Source organism: Amphiura filiformis, chromosome 8, assembly GCF_039555335.1.
Source record: "Amphiura filiformis chromosome 8, Afil_fr2py, whole genome shotgun sequence".
NCBI lineage: Eukaryota > Metazoa > Echinodermata > Ophiuroidea > Amphilepidida > Amphiuridae > Amphiura > Amphiura filiformis.
Window position 1 is genome coordinate 43483532 of NC_092635.1, and position 20255 is coordinate 43503786.

Sequence of the window (20255 nt, forward strand, 5' to 3'; positions counted from 1 at the left end):
AAGCAGATGTTAAAGCAGATGTAAAAAAAGAAAAGCATTTCCAAAATCATTCTCGTTACGCTTTACCTCCAAACTGGGGGTGAGATTTATTTTTAACCCGATGTCTCATTGCTGGCTATCCTATCTAGTGTACTGTAAAATTTGAAATTTTTGCGCTGATTAATTTTTCGCACTTTGCCAATTTTTAACGGTTTCCGTTGTTTTTAAATTTGTGATTCGAAGTATCCTTACATTGATCTATACACAAAAGGAATATATTTGTGTGTTGCTATTTTCGCGGTAGAAGCTTGGAACGTGCAAAGCGCGAAAATAAATGTAGAGCGAAAATGTCCACATTTACAGTACATATTTTGTAGATTTCTTATAGAAAACCAGAAGTCTAAATTTAGAGTTATGTTGTTTAGCTGTCTACTATCTCTGACTGTATTTCCTGAGTACACACATTATCCCCCATGCACAGAAGTATGGGGATGAAAAATGATATTTGAAACTTTAATTTCATAGTTCATTCCATCTTTAAAATCTACAAAATATGAATGATGTTGGCAGCAACTGTTCCACACTTTTCTGTTAAACTTCTCTGTAAAACTATTGTTAGATAGTTATAATTACAGGTCGATGGTCCGACAGGTCATAAGCTCATATCCTAACCCTAAACTTTGTCCTAACCCTAGCCTATAACCTAAACTTAATCCTAACCTTAAGCATTTTCAAATTCTTCATAAAACCTCTACCAGGTCAAAGGTCAATGAACATGATGAATTGGGTTTGAAAGATGAATAATCTGATCTTTCCGTCACAACCACACCTGTACGGCATAGCGTCTCTAGATCGCATCTAGTTTATCAGACTGATCAAACGATAATTGCCATAGATATATGATTTACAACATATGTAAAACACGGCTTTTGTGCATATAATAGTCTTACAAATAAACACATCTGTCCCAAAGGCTACTTGTCCTTTGTGAAACTTGTTTACTTCAATCTGAACACTAGTTTCCTTCCTTTTCTTTAACAAATACAAATAGGCCTACATACATTGTAATATGAATTGTTTTCAGTTCATCAGCAGTCTTTTGGTGGTGAATTTATAGTTAGCAATATATCAAACTGAGTTGTTCATATTTGACTTCATCTGAAACAAAATATCCACTTCTAAATACTGAAAAATTTCCAAGCACTGAATACATGTGAATTTATACAAAAACAGTAATTGTTTCAATATCATGATGTTTTATTTCTTTATTTCAATAATAATAAGCATGGATAAGTGTGTTGTAGGGATAAAATATGGAAAAAAGTAATTCTCAAGAAGTACTGCACAGTCAACAGACAGTATGCTTCAATTTCATCTTACAAAGATGATGATAAAGAAGAAAATGGTGTCATATGATCGAGTCAACGGAGATGCACGGAGGATGGGTAATTCAATCAGGTGTGACTCCATTCTTCTCTTGCCTGGTCACATCTAAACTAAATGTGAAAACGGCACCGGTCCTCGGTGGGTTTAGCACGTGAAAAGTTTAACCTTTGATTAATGTATTTAAGCACATGGATCAAACTTCTTGCAAAAGGTTGAACAGCACCCAGCCAAATGGATGGTACACGTGGCGTAAGTGTGCTAGGGGAGCTCCCTCAACACTACAAGCGTAAATGGAAGCGAGGGGCTAGAAATAGAGCGGATGTGTCTTCACAAATTTGCTTGCAACTCAACCGAAAACTTGTTTATTCTGCAAGAAGCATTGGAAAATAAACTTGATATATCTACAAGAAGTGACTAGAGGTCAATTCAAAAATGGACAATTTGTGGTGTTCAACACGGATCTCAAATATGCTCATCTATTATGCCACAGTTCAATAACCCCAGTGTTTATACACTTATAAAATGAACTTTGTTGTTCTGGGTTCAAAAACTCATCCTCTTTTAAGGTGTGGCCAACTTTTGAGCTATCACTAATGAATGGAGGCTACTCATTTAGGCCAATGGAGATGAGTTAATTTTAGGTCATTATGATGATAATAAGTGGAGCTTTGCCTAAATTTATAATACTGTTCTACTTGAATCATATTCTATGGAGTTGATGAATGATGTTACATAATTTCATCATGAATGGACATTAGCATCTCGATACTAAATAGACCATACATGTAGCAAGGAAAGACACACAAAAACTGAACAAGACGTGTCCTATTATGAAATGATGACAGGAAGAGGAATCCTATGAGTTACCATGACAACCCTTCATCCTCTCTTACCCAAGAGGCCCCTTGTACAGCCTGCCTCCTTTAGCCGGTTTCCCTTGTTAATCCAGTCCAGTTGTTTCACCTGAGTGTCTGTGTACACATAGAGAACCCTTGAATATTACGCTATTCCAGTTGAAATCCACACACCCCCTGGATGAGACAGTTTGTATGAAACAAGTTTGACCATTGCGCTATTCCAGTTGAAATTCATACACCCCCTATGAAAGACATGATATTTATAATCTCACACACAGGGGGTGTATGAATTTCAAATGGGGTTACTTGGTATTTGGAATCTACACCCCTTGTGTGGGAGATTAAGGCCATGTCTTCCATAGTGGGTGTAAGAATTTCAACTGGAAAAGCCAATGGTCAAACTTGTTTCATACAGACCGTCTCACCTGTTTCAAATAGAAAGATGGATTGTTGGTTGAAAAGGATGTTTATCATTTTTGTCTTTTCTTTTTTTCTTTTAAGAAGAATTGTCTAGGCAGGTTTTCTTGCTAGCAATATATCTTTATCTGGTTGACGTTTCCTGCCACGCTGGGCTTTGTTTGTACGAATCGTTCAGGTACAAATTCCTGTTGAATTTTTGCGAGGACATTTGGAGTTCACATTTCTTCCAGCACGCTGTGACAATATATTGGCACTGGGCCTCCATGCTGAGTAAAATACATATTTCACCTTGTGACGGCATTATTTTTTCTGTTTACACTTGGTCCATCATGATCAGCCCCATCCTTGTCCACATATCGCATTACAAAAACAAAGGTAACCATGCATTGGTTCTTTTCCCCGTTATTCACTCAGTTTTTTCAAACAATATCTTACTTTTGTCATTTATTGTCTATGCTATGTTACGCCCCCATCCGCTCTTTAATAAAAAATAAATTGCTGAAGGTTCTATACAATGAATGAATTCTGTGAAAAGTAGTATTTGTAGATAGACCCCCCACTGTCAAACAGTATATTTTCTATACAAGAAATGAAATGAAATAAAATGATGACAATTTACACTATGCTGGGTAATAGTACAGAAGTGGGAAGTTTAAGTAACAGTATTTTCCTAGAACTATCTACTACTGATCATTCAGGGGTTTTTTTTTCAATTACCACACCTGGATTTGAGCAGCCTACATATTTGTAAGGCAAAATACATGTAACTGAATTTGGTATACTTTAAGTCGCACTATTAACTTCGATTTGAAATACCAACATGATAATACGATACGAGGGGTGAAAGGTCACAGAAAATTTTCTAATGAACAAAAAGAGATGCAACTTCCAGTCATATATGCAATCTACAAAATAAAGTGGAGTCTTCACACTTATATTGAGAAGAAAAGACAATAGCTATTACCAGGAATAGCACATGTACTTGTACGTCATCCCTCTGCATAACCTTTACTAGATAAAAAAACATCCTGTATACTTTGAAATTTTCAAGGGTTGAGGTATTCTACATAATAAGCTGAACAGAGTTGTGAATAGTTTGCTTCAACAAATCATTTCTTTTTTCATCATTTATTCCATCATTTCATTCCTTTAGGTTAACAAATGCACTTGCTTCTTTTCCCAGTGCTGTAAGTAAACCGAGGAAAAGGGTGTACTGCTTCCATGGACTTTCAAAATGCATGGTACTATGTGCCTCAACTGGACTCGGACCGTACTGTAACTTGTGTACACTACATGTATATCCCATGTGCACTTTCCAGTACTCCTTTCTTAAGACAAGACACAGATAATTTTCTCATATAAATGACTACAAGTTAGTTCATACTCTTTAGAGAATCAAGATAATTCACAACCATAAAATAACCTCCCACACACATCCTAACCATAAGAATCACTTCCTCAAATTGGAAAGAACTTTGCGATAAAGAATAATTTGACTGACCTGAGTTTCTCTTCTTTTCATCCCTAGACCCATGTGGCTTTTATTTCCCCTTCCAGTGAACTCCACATGGAAATACATGCACTATTCAAGCAGTCATGCAAACAATTTGTTTGAAATTTTTCTCTTTTTTTCCACGTCTCCAAGTCCAAAAAAACAAAGCTTTAAGGGCCTTAATATTTTCAGACGAAATAGTCAATAATTTCTGATGATGACGAATCTCATATTTGTTGACAAACCTCTTTTTTTAGAGGTTTGTCAACAGATAAATAAAATCTTCAAAGATTTGATTTTCCCCCTCAAAAATAATTATTAAAAGTTGTGTACATACTGGTCTGTAGTAAGCTTCAACATACGAGGGTGACTTGAGAACTACAAAGCCTTAACTCACAATGTGTTTATTTTGAGTTAAGGCTTTCTGGTTCTCTAGGTTGGTTGAGAACCACAAAGCCTTAACTCACAATGTGTTTCATTGTGAGTTAGGCTTTCTGGTTCTCCAGCTTGGTAGAGAACCACAAAGCCTTAACTCCTCACAATGTGTTTCATTGTGAGTTACGGCTTTCTGGTTCTCATCCCTCAATATAATAATTTATTCTATAATGATTGGGTGTGAAAAATCCTATCCTAATGGAGCTAAAGCCACACTATCAAATGTGTGCCATCACTATAACACACATATTTCAACTCACTAGCTATGATGGTCTAGCTGATTCCAAAATATTTCCTTCGTTTTCAATACCCGACAACTAGGAGTACAAAATGTTTTGAACATCCGAGAAGGATAATGATATTTCTATCTGTGTGTCTACATGTAGGCGTCGTATAGCACACACTCATTCATTCATTCAGTCGCAACCATCTTCCTGTGTGTTTTCTCCTATATACGATTACAAAGACTTCTGACAAAGAAGTATCACCTACGACACACATCTTAACGCTTTGTATTACTTTGAACAAGATACGAGTTAGACGCAGAGCAAATGAAACAAACTCCTCGCTGAAACTGTGCATTTTCAATAATTTACTCTTTTTAAAGACGAGTTTAGATAAATTTACCGAAGAAAATGTTTTTACGTTACTTGTTGGATTGATTAACCAAGTGTAACATTTTAAGTTTGACTTTTTCTGATCTAGATATATCATTAGTTTTTTTTCTGCCAATTCAACATTGAAAACTGAAATTGCCAGCTCAGTGCCAGAAGTGGGTATGTGCAATAGCTGCCATGTGTAGATGAGTACAATATACTGTGTGTAAATTAACAAATGTCCACAGGGCAGCTATTGCACTTACCCACTTCTGGCACCGAGAAGTCGATATACCACAGTGAAGCCTGATTCCATCCATCCATTCGCTAATGCACATAGACACAATAGAGCAGCCTGGTAAAGTAGAGCTGACATACGTAGGCCTGCCACAAATAAGACCGATTACAATGGGCAGAAATTCTACTTGCAACAACTCTTATTTGGCGCTTCGTGATCTTGACGAGATTATTAGATGGATGAATCATTGTATGGATGGTGAATATTATCAGCAGCAGAAAGACAGAGAACAATATGCACTTTGACGGATCTGACAGAATGTACTAAAAAAACGCAGTGCCGATTGCGTGTTTTGAAACGGGTTTACAAATTATGCTCTTTGCTGAGGGAAAAGGTTAGCGAGTAATATATTAATGCCTTCTGTGTAAAAGAGTTTTCCAGAAAAAAAAAACTGCAGATCATACCTTGTTTTTAATATCCAAACAATCTGGACAAATAGACAGAAAACAATCAATAGCGACTTGATTGTGGTTTAGCTGTACGTCCTTGTAACCTGTCACTCTGTAAAGCATCCCCACGCAAATGATTTCACCTTTTGCACATCCTAATGTAATTGGAATTGTCCATTTCAGCAACTTGTCCTAAAATATTATCGCTATAATTTGGAGTTGACTTGGAAATTTCGAGTTGAAATCCCTACATTCTTTGATGCTAGATTGCCTAGTGGTCTTGATTGGCAAATTTGTTAACTGATTTAAATCCATACACCCCCTATGGAAAACATGACCTTAATCTTCCACACGGGGCGCACAGATTTCAAATGGAGTCACCCATTCAGGTCACCCCATTCGAAATTCACACTCCCTGTGTGGACTGCGGAAGATTAAGATCATGTCTTACATATTCTTCAATTCTGGGCTTTCTACAAGTAATGGGCCATTCCAGTTGAAATGTGTGCATAAATGGGCTATTTAAGTTGAAATCCATACACCCCCGATGCAAGACATGACCTTAATCTCCTACACAGGGAGTGTAGATTTCAAATGGAGCCACCCATTCAGGTAACCCCATTCGAAATTCATACTCCCTGTGTGGACTGTGGAAGATTCAGGTCATGTACGTCTTCTATAAAGGGGTGTATGCCGGGGTGTGTGGATTTTAACTTGAATATCCCTATAAGAATTGAGACTTGATTTGGTGCTCTTATTTGATTTGATGTAAAATTGTTTTAAATTTTACAATTTACTCTAAGCTCAATTGCCATGCAACCATGATGTGCCAAACTTATCACAAAAACAAAATGCAACAGAAAAACTTGATACCTTTCATAGCTATCTAAAATAGCACACATTTCCAAATATATTCCCTGGGCAAATGCAGAGAATCCGCACCCTGTCTGCTGTACACATACATCCAATATAAAGACTTTGACCTCACGTCAGGTTCAAAGTATTCGACAAGATCAAAGTACTCAACATCATCACCTTGTGAAATGAGTGTATGTAAGATGAATTGCAGTTCACTCAACCTACATGTCTACCCTAGGTTGGTCTAGCTATACTTAGTACATGTATGTTTCATTGGCAAAACAGCTAATGAAGTAAACAAAGCTGCTCACGACTGGCGATGGCATCAAAAATGTTTTCAAAACTGCACTTCAATTCAATTTTAGACTGTTCAAAATAGGCAACTTTTGCTCTAACAGATACATAATAGCTATCATCACAATTCAAACATCAACAGAATATTTAACATACAAATGTTGCAAAAAATGTCAATGCTGATCTACCGGAAAATGATAGCTTAGGACATGAATGCATAACTATCTTGTGCAAATTCAAAGCTAGATTTCTCGAGTAAATCCAGCGGTACAAAATTGATTGCAAACTTTCCCAACTATAATAGATTCCATATACATTGGAGCATTGGGAATAGAACATTGGACCTCAACCATTGTCCGAAATAGGTAACGGAATTACGAATTATGGATCTCTTCGTAACTGCATTTGTGTAGAGTCAGTGAGCTAGGCATAATATTACCAGGTACAAAAATAAAAGTTACTAATGTGGAACATTATTATAACTGTCACTCCAGTCCTATCCTGTGTTATCTACCATTGAACATGCAAGTTCAGTCAGAGGTAAATGTACTTGGTTTGGGTGTGGGGTGGGTAGTGGATTAAGTCAGGCTACATTCATATCCATTATTATTTCTATTGAACTTCTTTTGAAGAATCAACAGTGACTTTTTGACATGAAATCAAAATTAGGATCAGTGGATACATAATTATATTTCAGCATGAATGTGCTCCAAACAGTAACAAGATATTCCAACAGCTTGTGATTCACACAAGGCAGTAGGCCTACGTACCTAGTTAGTCATACCAAAATAATTTCATCCCCCCCTCCTTCTCTCGATCTTTCTTATAACATGTTCGTTACAGTTTGCTACTCCATTTTCATGGAATAATATAGGGGCACTGTTCCAATACCATGCCAGAACTGTAAATGCCTCAGCAGGAAACGCAATGAGCTCACCAGAACCGTGCGTTCGTACACAACTCATGGTACACTCACCCACCCCGGGAACAACAAAATTAAGAGAAAATTGGCCAAGGCTTACACAGCCAAGGGGCCTGGCATCCTCAGAATGCCCCGACAGGAAAAGATCCCTAGCAACCAGCATGGCTACAGTCTGACGTAGATCAGTAATCCAGCCTCTAGCCAGATGTATTTTTAACCCGCTTGTTACTATTTATAACGCATGTCCTGAACTGGAACGCAGGAATACAAGGCTTGCTACTATTTTTAGTCGTCCCATCTAGGTCCCGAACTATAAAAGATACTACCATGGGTTGACTGTTGATTCTAGTTTTACTACTAATTTTTATCTTAGGTTAAAAAGAGTTTGAAATTTACTCTAGCTGAGGATGTATTTAACAGTACGATTACTCCAGAATAAAAAGTTATATGTGTCCACTTGTACCTTGTCAGATGAAACCAGAATATACGGAATTAAGAAGGGAGCATCTATAGGCAAAATTTACCCTTCATGTAAAAGTCCCTATTTCAAATCCCCATTAGCCTTAACAAATCTAATCATCAGATTAAAACAGAATATGGAAATAAAAAGAGAGCATGACAAAATTGACCATACATTAAGTCTGGATTTCAAATCCTTCTTTGTGTCCACTCTATATCGTACCTTGTCTGGAGCGTAAGAAGAGAGCATAAACAAAATTCACCCTACATGTAAAAGTCTCTACAAATCCCTATTTGTGTCTCGCCTTAACAAATCTAAGCTTCAAATGAGAACAGAAAGGGAGAGCATAAACAAAATTTGCCCTACATGTAAAAGTCCCTATTTCAAATCCCAATGTGTGTCTATGCCTCACTGTACGCATCAGACGAAAACAGAATACGGAAATAAAGAGGCAGCACAACAAAATTTATCCTATATTTCAACGGATTCTTGCATGCTATGCAGGTGAAACCTAACGTCAATGCCTCGTCCCTATTCATCTTGCAGGCTTTGTGGATAAATCCCTAGGAATGAGAGGTCTAATTACAGCGGATGAACAAACTAATTAAATATTGATAACTAACACAGCCAATGCATTTATTACAAGACAATATTTGATTAAAAACATATACAAACCACTCGTAAATTATGTAGCCATGTCTACGGTTTTACATACCTGCAGCAGCCTGCAGGAATTATAGTTAAGTTATAGTATTTCTACCAGTACGCCATAGTTTATCACAGTACCGGTGCAGCCGATCCCTGTCTGAATGGTCAAGCTTTTGTCACATGTGTCAAGCCTTCATCAGGACTGAAGGAAAGTTGAAGAGTAGTTTCAGTCCTGATGAAGTGAGAGAAACATCTGACGAAAGCTCGATTACTCACACAGGGCCCGGCTGCACCGTTACTGTGATAACTGACGGCGTTCTTGTAAAAATACTATAACTTATTATGAAAGTTTATTTTCTCATCAGGATATTTGTTTATGTGAAGCCTTATACTTTCTCTATTTGTGCCTTCTTGAGCAAATTCAAGGAAAAATGTTTGTTAGTATCTATATCTAATACTACTATTATTCTTTATTTGCAGCAGTCAGGTTGGCACACAGTTGCTAAAATAATACATCACATGTACATGTATAAAGAGTGATTATAATGAGAAGATAAAATATGGTCAATTGCAGTATTCTCATTATTTTCTTTCTTATCAAGAAAAAATAAGATATTTAAACATACAGATTTGAATTATTTTGAATCATTATAGTTCAAAATTTAAAAAAACTTACAGACAAGAAATAAAGACAGAAAATGAGTAAATGATTCGCTTCTTAATCATGTCTCCATCAAAGTCTTGGGCTACATCATTTCATAATAATTATTATAATACAGTACAATAATTATTCATTACATTCTGAAGGACAAATTTGCCAATCTTGACAATACCAGTGAAATATTATTATGAAGAGAACTGTCACTGCCGTGGCAGGTTGTACGGCGGCCAATAACAACCACTTTCTTTTCAAACAGCTCAATTAATGAAATTTCCACATCCGAGCGTCATTTCATTAATTGTGTTGAACAGTTACGGAAAATCCAAGTGAACAATGCCTTCAATGCACTTCATAATGTCTCTTTGATTTTTTGCATCATCTGAATCTCAATCAAACATTATTTCATCAGAAAAACTTGCCGTCGTAAAAAAAAAAAAGTCATAATGCTCGAAAAATTTGGAAGAAAAAAGGAAGGTGGCGTGTTGACGTGGCTTTACACTGTTACTAGAGTTTATTGCTCGCGTTGACAATAACTTGTCAATTGACAGATTTATTTTCCTTAACTCAGCCTTTTAATATTGCATACATATTATTACAATTGTTATCGCAAGTTTTTATTATTCAGATGGTCATACATCTACAAAAATACCAATATTTGATCTGAGAATCTTCCAATTGTCTCCCGTATTTGCATTGTATGTTTCATACTTTGTCGGTGCGTACTTTATCACAACACGGCGGCTGTACTTCTAACATGTATCTTATAAGTCGCCACGCTTTGCCTTCAACCCTCTCAATTCTTTAATTTTCCTTTTTTGAAATTGAATAACATAAACAATTTTACTCATACAAGGAAATTAGCAGAAAGACTGGCTTGAAAATGGTCAATTATGAATCAAACCTAGCGGCACTAAGTTAAGAACAACAGAAATGTTGTAACATAGCGATTGGAAGCAGATCTAATTAATGTATTTGTACAAGGGGTTACTGCCTGGCGACAAGTCAGACCAATTTGAAAAGACAAACTTACCGACCTACCACAAAACAGAACCAACACAGAAATCACAATAGTAACAATACAGGCATGAGAAAAAATGCAAGTACTTGAAATGCTGGTCTTGAAATTTGGAAGTTTTTAGTATCACAGCAATGTGTATAACATATGAAGGGAGATGTGTTACCTTAATCGTATCAGAAAAATTTCAAGTTACACAAAGTTATGACAGGTCAAAAGACGCAGATGCTGATACCATACATGTACCGGTAATAATGAATACGGAGGAAAACCATGTGAAATATTGCGGAAACTTTTCATCATTCCAATCTTAATTTATCAAATCGGCACATAATACTCTAAAATATATACCAAACTTGGTATAGAAATGTGTTACTCTTTCACAAATAATTTTTTTTTTGTGTGGTTAAGGTTGTTTTTTTTGCATCTCAGAAGATGATTGTACATTTTAGTAAAAATTTGCATTTTTGGTGCAATAAACATGATAAATGCATATAAGCCATAATGTATCAAACAATTTGTCCCAAACACATTTTTTATAATCAGCAAGCCTGGAAAAATGAGCAATTTGGCAATCTCCTTGCCAGAAAATTTGGTAATTTGGAGGTAAATTTTGCTTTTCTGGATAAAGAAACACTTAAGAAAAATAGTGAAATTGAATAACATAAACAATTTTACTCATATAAGGAAATTAGCAGAAAGACTGGCTTGAAAATGGTCAATTATAAATCAAACCTAGCGGCACTAAGTTAAGAACAACAGAAATGTTGTAACATAGCGATTGGAAGCAGATCTAATTAATGTGTTTGTACAAGGGGTTACTGCCTGGCGACAAGTCGGACCAATTTGAAAAGACAAACTTACCGACCTACCACAAAACAGAACCAACACAGAAATCACAATAGTAACAATACAGGCATGAGAAAAAATGCAAGTACTTGCAATGCTGGTCTTGAAATTAGGAAGTTGTTAGTATCACAGCAATGTGTATAACATATGAAGGGAGATTTGTTACCTTAATCGTATCAGAAAAATTTCAAGTTACACAAAGTTATGACAGGTCAAAAGACGCAGATGCTGATACCATACATGTACCGGTAATAATGAATACGGAGGAAAACCATGTGAAATATTGCGGAAACTTTTCATCATTCCAATCATAATTTATCAAATCGGCACATAATACTCTAAAATATATACCAAACTTGGTATAGAAATGTGTTACTCTTTCACAAATAATTTTTTTTTGTGTGTTAAGGTTTTTTTTTGCATCTCAGAAGATGATTGTACATTTTAGTAAAAATTTGCATTTTGGTGCAATAAACATGATAAATGCATATAAGCCATAATGTATCAAACAATTTGTCCCAAACACATTTTTTATAATCAGCAAGCCTGGAAAAAATGAGCAATTTGGCAATCTCCTTGCCAGAAAATTTGGTAATTTGGAGGTAAATTTTGCTTTTCTGGATAAAGAAACACTTAAGAAAAATAGTGAAATTGAATAACATAAACAATTTTACTCATATAAGGAAATTAGCAGAAAGACTGGCTTGAAAATGGTCAATTATAAATCAAACCTAGCGGCACTAAGTTAAGAACAACAGAAATGTTGTAACATAGCGATTGGAAGCAGATCTAATTAATGTATTTGTACAAGGGGTTACTGCCTGGCGACAAGTCAGACCAATTTGAAAAGACAAACTTACCGACCTACCACAAAACAGAACCAACACAGAAATCACAATAGCAACAATACAGGCATGAGAAAAAATGCAAGTACTTGAAATGCTGGTCTTGAAATTTGGAACTTTTTAGTTTCACAGCAATGTGTATAACATATGAAGGGAGATGTGTTACCTTAATCGTATCAGAAAAATTTCAAGTTACACAAAGTTATGACAGGTCAAAAGACGCAGATGCTGATACCATACATGTACCGGTAATAATGAATACTGAGGAACAACAATGTGAAATATTGCGGAAACTTTTCATCATTCCAATCATAATTTATCAAATCGGCACATAATACTCTAAAATATATACCAAACTTGGTATAGAAATGTGTTACTCTTTCACACATAATTTGTTTTTTTTTGCATCTCAGAAGATGATTGTACATTTTAGTAAAATTTGCATTTTTGGTGCAATAAATGTATATAAGCCATAATGTATCACACAATTTGCTCCAAACACATTTTTATTATTGGTTTTGTCACACTTTCATTATAAAGGAAAGGAATTCTAGGGCATGAAAGGTTGAAAGCACCAAGTTATCATTATCAAAGTATGATCTTTTGCACAAAAAAAAAACGGAAAAGAAATCAATTATTTACAGCCATCAAGCATATTTTGGCCTCTACTACAAATGCACATAAATTGTCAACATCCGTCACGTCACATCCGGTCCCATCGATACACACATAGATTGGTACAGATTGTGTGCACATGAATATGATTAATGAGAGTGATCCTGAAACATCAGAATCTAACATGATTCTTATCAGAGGTGATAAAACATCATCCAGGTCCTTATCACCATTGACGTAAAGCGAGTTGCAGATGGACAATTTCCATTGTGTAACTTTGCATTTCTGTTTTTCCCATATAACTAAACCAGTATGCTTACGGGCTATGCAATCCATATGCCCCCTATGGAAGACACAACCTTAATCTTCCATACAGGAGGGTGTAGATTTCATATGGAGTCGCCCAATCAGGCAAGCCGATTTGAACTTTACACTCCCTGTGTGGAAATTTAAGGTCATGTCTTCCATAGGGGGTGTATGGATTTATAACTGGAATAGTCCCCTTACAGGCTTTTAGCCTGGCTAGGGTGTTGGTCCAGTGATTTGAACCCAAGCATATGGAGTGGCCATTTAAACCTAAGCAAATATGACAAGATCAGGGAATCATGGCAGGGCCCAATATACATGGCTACAGACCAATTTGCCTCAAATTCCCTGCATGACAATGTTAGCAATTGCAAAAAGGCCGTACAGAGCTCTGATTGGTATAGAACCTGCAATTTAGCCCTCATATATTTCTGAAAGGGGTTGGGCCATTTTTGGAGAAATAAAACCCAAATTCTAAAGAGAGTAGGAAGCAGGATAATTTTTTAAACTGTCTTTTTGAACATTAATCTTTCTTTGTTAGTTGCCAACTCAAACGTATGTCACTGGTGTATGGAAATGTGTAACTCACAGTGCAGTTCAATAGCTAAAATAAATACGTAATAATTATGTACGGTATGTGGCATTGAATTGATGTCAAAATATCACAGTGGACAACCTGGGCAATGCTTTATACAATTGTATACAACCCAAACTGCATATATTTGCATACAAGTAAGCCATCGGGTAGGCAGTGTATTAAACATGAGAACATGCCAAGCTGCTAGCTGCTGCTGCAGCCATGACCCAGTCTTTCGTCAATTGTCGTGAAGGGTCCCTAGGATGGAGATCAGGTGCTTCCGCAGCGGATCTCATGTGTGACCAGCCTGCCTTGCAAACAGGAAGAGGCATGCAGATCTCCCTTCTCTAGTCTCTGCTTGCTTGCTAGACACATTACCCATGCTACATCCTCGATCAATGCCTGGTTTAGCTGCCGAGCTATCCTGGGGGGTTCTTTGGGTCATGTGTTAGCTGCAACTTCTGCTTGTTTGCTAGCAGAGTGGGTAACTGGGGATGGATGCACCAATGTCTCGGTCATTTGTCAAAATGACCATTTATCAATATTTTATATTTTTTTTACAAAAAATGTTGGATAAATTAGTTTGAATATATACATGGTGACCATCTTCCATAATACATATTCACGTGACAGGTACTTGGATCAAATATTTTCTACCGCATTAAAACAATATCCAAAATAGAGTCTTGACCACAATACATCACAATTTACATAAGTTTTGTTTTTCTTTTTAAAAGAGAACTATAAATCATTCCTACATTTCTAACTTCCTCTGAGAGTCAACAACACTTATAATTCAGAACATTTTTCAAGAAAGGAATACAATAAAATTGCTTTAATTCAATTTGCTTTTATAAATGCATGCAATTTCACAGGGTGGAGTCACATACATTATTTTCTCAACCGCCTTAAAACTTCTTTTCCTCTTTTCCATGAAAAACAAGTGATGTGATTGAAGATGTTGTCAATTGACCACATATGAAGTCGAAATTCAAAGTTTCAAAAATATTGACGGTATTCATCAACGCCAGCTCAATATAATAATTTGATAAGCGCATATCAAATAAAATAAAACACTATTCACCATCAAAACAATAATACACCATTTTGATTTCCATTCACCGTAAAATTACCGAGATGACCAATGCAATTAACAATCACCAAATCAATACGCAATTCAATGATATGCCCAATATCATATCACAAAAACGACATTACTTTCTTCCGAATTGATAATTTTTCCAACCAAACCTGGTAATGTTTTTTGTTCATTTTTCCCCCAAGGCGGCAACTCTACCTTTGAAGACATTATCCAAAATCACAAGACCAGCTATCTCAATGGGCAATTCCATTTAAAATCCATAACCCTTATGGAAGACATGACCTTGGGTGTAGATTTCAAATGGAGTCGCTCATTTGCATTCCGGTATTAAACCCATTTGAAATTCACACTCCCTGTATGGAAGATTAAGGCCATCCAAAATCACAAGACCAGCTATCTCAATGGGCAATTCCATTTAAAATCCATTCACCCCTATGGAAGACATGACCTTGGGTGTAGATTTCAAATGGAGTCGTCCATTCCAGTATTCCCAATTGAAATCCACACTTCCTGTGTGGAAGATAAAGACCATGTCTTCCATAGGGGGAATAAGGACTTCACCTAGAACATCCCATTCTCTCCAAAGATTGGCAAAACAGAAGTTACTTAATTGCCAGCGTCATCCCAAACAAAATTGACTTTGCATGGTTCAATCAAACACAGTTAAGTTACCATTCGTATTTTTAGCTTAGCCAGACATCGATCCTAATTTTCAAATTTGAAAACTTGGTCCAGTCTGTTAACTAGATGGATAGGTGTAATTGCCAAATAAGTCATTTACATCATGTATCACAAAGTCTTGCAACAATATAAATCACTCATCTAATCAAACCAGCGGTAACTCTTTGACTCGGTCTGGCTATCCAAAACCTTTCAGATATACATTAATGAGTAAATTCATACTATTCAAAAACCTTTTAGATAACTATTAATGAGCTAATGGTCAAGGTACTACCAATTGGTCTTTGATACTTTGATTGAATGTTCTTCTAATCATCATTCACCTCCTTTTCATCATCGCATTGCCTATAAAGAGGTACCCATGATAGAATTTGATTACAAACTATTGATGAGTGTGTCGTTTCAACAAATGACAACATTTATGGCGAGTGTCATTGCAACAAATGCAATCAAATAGAATTATACGTCTAGCTGAAAATGCTGTACTTTTAAGCTCAACCAGAAATGCTGTTACGGTTGTTGGAACCCAATAAAAAAAGTTATGCATATGAACAAATATTTCAGCATTTATCATTGTGTACAAAACAAGGTCTATACAGGCCCGTTCTGGAAAATTAAAATTCATTTTAGGCAATATGATCAAACAGACATTCACTATTGAACAAAAGCTTGATGATTTTGATGAACCGATTGAAACTAAATATGAAAACTACACATCAAGATTTAACAAGCATTTTGTTTGTTCTATATGTTTGTTGAACAAGACTTTGCATGATTTTACAATCAGTCCTCCACCTGATGTACTAGCTATACCATTTTAAAAACAAAGTTCAGGAAATAGGGACTAATAATTTTGATAACAAACAATAAAGTGCCATTCAAACACACCAACCGAACTACTCCCAATGTTGTGATATAAAATAACTTCTGATTTTTCACTCCATTGTCTTTATACCTCATCTATTATCATTTTAAAGGGAAAAAATCACTATCTGCTCCTGTTCCGTTTCCATGGCAACCGATTAAGGTCATTTTTTTCTTCTCGAGTAGAGATGGAATTACACACCAGCGAATGTCACAAACCTCACTTGGCTTCTGCATGTATTTTATTCATAGATATCTCTTTCTGTTTACACTATAAGCCGAAAATGATCTCGATCCCGATGGCAAAGTTAATTTACATTCATTAACTACCATAGCTACAAACTTTGACCTCGCATTGATGGGTATGAGTTTTGTACCCAACAACATTCAAAGGTCAACCAAAATGAACAAACAAGTTGCGGTTAAAGAACTGTGTCTTGATAGTTGAGAATGTTTAAAAACCTAGACAGGAAAAAAAAGACAATAAAGATGAAAAGCAAAATTGGAGAAATAAGGAAAAAAGAAAACTGAAGCCGCAACTATCAACACCATGTCAACCCTCTGGGGTATCAAAAATCCATGAATATATGCCGCTGCAAATTTAAATGTGAAATAGGGCATTTCCAACAGACTTCACAAGATGACATTTTGTCATCTATATTACTACACATGCAGTCATATGATTTTTCTCTTGAAAATAAAAAAAAGGGTAGTGGAAATCGAAAATCGTAATTACAGTTTGCCGGTATCTTCATCGTAAAAAATAGTTATTGCAATATCAGGATGTCATCGCACAATAACATGGTCAATGATTAATTGAGACTCGAGTACTGTAAACAAAACTGACCTATATTGGTCCTGACCTAACACAATACAAGTAGAGTCAGTAACAACGCAATAGAAGTAAAAATGGAAAATGAAAAAATAGCCAGAGAGTTTTAAAAATAGGTGTTGAACTCGATCTCCCCTGTCTGGTTGTAGCTCGAGCCGGCTAAAGATAGCGCTAGCTTCAGCTTGGTGAGCTTATCATTTACTCGCAGTGAAAACAAGACCTATTTTAGTAGTGATTACCTTGGGGAAACACCAGCAAAGGACAACTGGTAAATTTACTCTACTACGTACATGCTACACATGCTGGCTATTGATTACGTACGTGGCTTGCTATTATATCTTCCAGATAAATATGTACATTTTTTTATCAAGGCACCGGTAATATCGTTAAGATTTTTTGTGTCTATCTCAGCATGCATATCAATTTGAGTCAGATTTGTTTTGTTGTTGTTGTTGTTATTGCGGATATGAAAATAAAAAGATTTCTACCACCTCACACATTTTTTTTCCAATTTTTTTTTTCTTTTTACAAATTTGATTTTGACAGGCGATGCCATGCAATACTCTGATCCTTGATGAAACTCATTATATATTCCCTCTTTACAATTGGCTTGGCACTGTATTTCCACTATTCCATTCACATTTTTCGAATGCTTTGGTGTGTAATTTCACGACAAATTACCAGTGCTGCAATCGATGCCCAACATCCTTACAACAACACATGACTGGGAGAGAGAATTGCTTTATGGCAAAACCTGCCGTACTTGTGTTATGTACGTACGTAGCTAGCTAACGTGTATAATATGTATGCAGACTTGATATTACAGAGACCTCTAATGATATACCAATTTTCGGTGTGCCTTGAGGCAATCTGAGCGAAGGCATTTTTTGTTGGAAATTGCTAGGATCATTGAAGACGGCAATAGTTTCCCAGCTATTGTCCCTTTATGCCACCGAAAGTATTCAGTGATGACGTAGCTGGGATTCTTGCCTATTTTCGCCCTGTCTGTCTATATGTTTGCGTGGGTGGGGGTATGGTGGTGGAGGGGCTGAGTGTGCAACACATGTATCTTGAATTCTGACCCTCTAACTGCGTTGCAAATTGACAAATTACTTATGTAATTATCCAGTATGAGAACAAATTAGTGTCATTTAGATTTTTAGTTACATTTTATTTATTTATTGAAAATAAAAAAAGAATAAGCATATTGAGAAAATGACAACATTAAATTGGACCATTATTTCGAAGATACTTACATTTAAAATGTAATTGGATTTTTTTTTTTTTTTTTCATTTCTTTAATAAAGAAAAATTACTTTAGAGAGAAATTTGTTTCTCTCATAAAAATTATGAATCTTGATAATTATCAGTTGAAACCTTACGAAAAAGGTTTTCAAGTTGTTGAAGAGTCGGTCAATTTATATTTCAATTCAATTCAAAGGATTCAACACAACATAAAACACCTTCATTGCCCATTTGCTTTGAGAATTCCAACAAACTCTGACATTATCTTTTTCAAATTTCTCCATCATCGCAAAACAGATACCACAAAAAATATGACATTTTCAACGTGAAGCCATAAAATACAATTACCGATCCACCACTACTATATGCACACTTTCTGTATGACCTAACGTGGAAGAGAAATAGAGAAATATGAAAAAAGGAGAAAAAGTGTAGTGGAAAAAAAAAGAAACAATGAAAGAGAATCTGACTGTTCAGCCTTGATGGATAAGATCAATACAATTTGCTACAGACGGGGCTGGTGATTTTATGGCATATGTAATATAGACCACTTCAAAGTGTCAATTTTTATGACATCTGTCAATATCATTTCTACGCAATTGTTTTTTCATTTACTTAATGTAAAAAAAACGAAGAGAAACAGCCGCAAATGGAAGGAAGGGTGTGCTTTTCTTTATAGACCTATTAAAATGATTTATGTTGTAAGATATATTAATTATATTGGCAGTCATATAAAGTGAATTTTGATTTTTTTAGTAGTAGTGCATGTTACTCCTTAAGTGTTGTTTTTTCAACTACGATAAAAGCAATAAGATTTAATGTAACTTGCACTTCAGCCATTGTAATTTAATATCTAAATGTGTGTTTTTCATAATTTATAATATCAAATCAGAAGATATTTATCCAATTTACACAAAAAGCTCACTTCTGTAGCTTTTGCCTGATTGCCTCACTGCCATCGATTGAACTATTTTTTTTATTTGAAAAAAACTGAGCTGATCTAATGTTGATTTGACAAACAAACATTTAAGATCTTAAGACAATACGATGACACGTTGAAGTAGTCTTTGCTGTTAATGCCATTTTGTTTACATTCTTCGTGTGAAGAGATGTCTCGGGCACTTCATAAACACAGCCTTTTTTGCACGTGCATCGTGCCGTCTGTCCATGTGCTTACTAAAAAATAATGAAAGTTTACTGTCCATGTGCAAACTAAACAATAATGAAAATTTACGACTAGATCAAAAATTTACTTTTTTGTGGAAAAATGATAGTATCAGCAACAAAATCACATGTATCCATATTAACATCTAGGTGAATGCAGTAAAATAATATACTCCTCATGGGTTTAGAAAATGCATTGGGGAAATAAATCATCCTAATTGTACATCCCTCAGCAAAGTGCTCAGTTCTAATGAGACATATTTACAAAGTTGAGGTGTAAGACATTTATTTTTAGAGGGAAAAAGTCTTGTTTGAAGCACATGATTATGCAAAAAAGGTATGAACTGCATCCAGTGAATTTCCCTACTTCGGGTTCACGCAGCAATGCTTTTCGTGATTGCGCAACCAGAGTGCCGATAAACCGACATTGTACATGTGTGTGTATGATCTGCATGATCTCTATTT

General features: G+C 35.6%; 1 protein-coding gene across 9 annotated transcripts in view; it reads right to left on the reverse strand.

Annotated features, from left to right (window-relative positions):
* The window catches only part of LOC140159074 (myocyte-specific enhancer factor 2C-like), a 174407-nt gene that overhangs the window by 28218 nt on the left and 125934 nt on the right, over positions 1–20255 (reverse strand). The gene's annotated exons all lie outside the window — the stretch shown is intronic.